General features: G+C 37.8%; 1 pseudogene; it reads left to right on the forward strand.

Annotated features, from left to right (window-relative positions):
- Nucleotides 1-1645: 1645 nt before the first annotated feature.
- On the forward strand, nucleotides 1646-1763 carry LOC113469171 (annotated as a pseudogene).
- Nucleotides 1764-2198: the final 435 nt, after the last annotated feature.

A 2198-nucleotide genomic window follows, 5' to 3' on the forward strand; every position in this document is an offset into this window, starting at 1 on the left:
ATATTACAAATGCATACATGTGAAATTTGACCATATTTCTTTTGTTGAGTGTACCTTTTTCCTATGAACCTTTAATTTCTTGTGGACTTACTGGAACTTAGCCATGAGCTCCGCTCAGAGGTACTTCTCTGCTTAGGAAATATGTTTTCGAGAATCGAGCTCAGAATGCTGGATTGCAACTTTCAACCCTATGGCTTAGGTCTGATAGGTTTTCTTGAATCTGTGCAAGACCATTTAGGAGGGGGGGTCTGATCTTATTATTATTATTATTTTATCCATCTACGCACTTATTTATACATAAGCAATATATTTCCTTTTTCCATATCATAGCCCGTATATTCCGTAGAATCCCCATCAGGAGCAAGGGACTCTCCTAGTTTTTTCTTCATTGTATTCTATCCTGTCTAGTGTGTCCAAAGCGTTTTCACAGGTTTTATCAAAGCTTCTTGCCATCTTTTTGCTGGACGTCCTCTATTTCTTTGGCTATCTCTTATTAACAGAGACAACCAAATGTCATATTGTCATGACATCATGCTATTTAGTCATATTTTAGCTTTTTTTCGGAAAAGGTCATAAAATTATCCATCTACGCACTTATTTATACATAAGCAATATATTTCCTTTTTCCATATCATAGCCCGTATATTCCGTAGAATCCCCATCAGGAGCAAGGGACTCTCCTAGTTTTTTCTTCATTGTATTCTATCCTGTCTAGTGTGTCCAAAGCGTTTTCACAGGTTTCATCAAAGCTATTTTATTTTATTTTACGGAAAAGGTCATATTTTTGGAAAATAAATGTCATATTTGAGGAAAATAAAGGTCATATCACAGGTTTCATCAAAGCTTCTTGCCATCTTTTTGCTGGACGTCCTCTATTTCTTTGGCTATCTCTTAGTAACCATTCCTGAATTTATTCTGTCCTCTTTTGGTGTAACATTCTTTGCTATATGATCTGCCCATGTCTATTTTTTCTTCCATATTTCCATTCTAACTATTCCTGAATTTATTCTGTCCTCTTTTGGTGTAACATTCTTTGCTATATGATCTGCCCATGTCTATTTTTTCTTCCATATTTCCATTCCAACATCTTCAATTTTGGTTTTCTGAGTTTTTTACTCGATTTTTTAAACAACAATAATGGGGAGAACAATTTATTATCACAGTCCGAACGTTTGAGTAAAGATTATTTTTCAACTCATTTTTACAAATTTTCATCAGTATAATACTATAGAATATTTAGGGTACTTATGTGCATGTTTCATTTACAAAGTATTTATAAACAACAGAAGTTCCTTGAAAGTATCAAAGTACCTAAGTACTTACCTACTCTTTACGACATTACGTATGTCTTTACAAAGGAACAAAGTATAATTACTTTGATGTAAGGAGCAAAATATAAGTATAATACACACAGGCCGAGAGTAGAAGATACCTACCTAGGTATACTTTTATATTGAATGTTGAAAAAACCTATTTGCAAAATTTTTTGCATCGTGCTCGAAAGGATCAAAAGAATCTAGTTCACCAGAAGGTAGGTACAGTTAAATGTCATAGGTGATAAGAACGCGATCAAGGTCATACTATCACCAGAAGAGAACCAGTTTAAATTCGGACAGAGCTGTTATAGGATTAAAACTTGTTTATAGCCCGCGGTGATAGCACGTTGAATACACCAGTTCTCAATGGATCACTGAAGTTAAGCAACGTTGAGCATGGTTGGTATCCGGATGGGTGACCATGTGGGCAATGGCGTACTGCTGGCTTTTCCCGGCCACACTCAGATTGAGTGAGGTTAATGTGATGAGGGTAGTAATTTGTTGCTGAATGAAGGGTAAACCTTCGTCACCAAAACGGCTTCATACCTACCGTAATCTTTTTTTTTTTTTTTTAAGAGGTTTGACAGAGAGAACTGTAACTGCTATGGTCTTATCGTCCCGAAATCGAAGAGAAAAGGAAGACAGGATAGGAGAAAGCCAGCCGTTCCGAGAACGAACATTATCCCATCAGGATAAAATCCGCCCCGGGCGGGAATCGAACCCGCGGCCTAGCGCTTACAAGGCAGACGCACTACCAACTAAGCTAACTAGGCTGACTGGGGGACCTTAAACAGCCTGAAATTTCCCTTGCTACAGAAATGGTTTCAGGCCCCCTTGATGAACCTAGGCCTGATGACCCCCTCCCCTCTGGAAGCCCCTGGA

Source organism: Diaphorina citri, unplaced genomic scaffold (assembly GCF_000475195.1).
Source record: "Diaphorina citri unplaced genomic scaffold, Diaci psyllid genome assembly version 1.1 scaffold979, whole genome shotgun sequence".
Taxonomy (NCBI): domain Eukaryota; kingdom Metazoa; phylum Arthropoda; class Insecta; order Hemiptera; family Psyllidae; genus Diaphorina; species Diaphorina citri.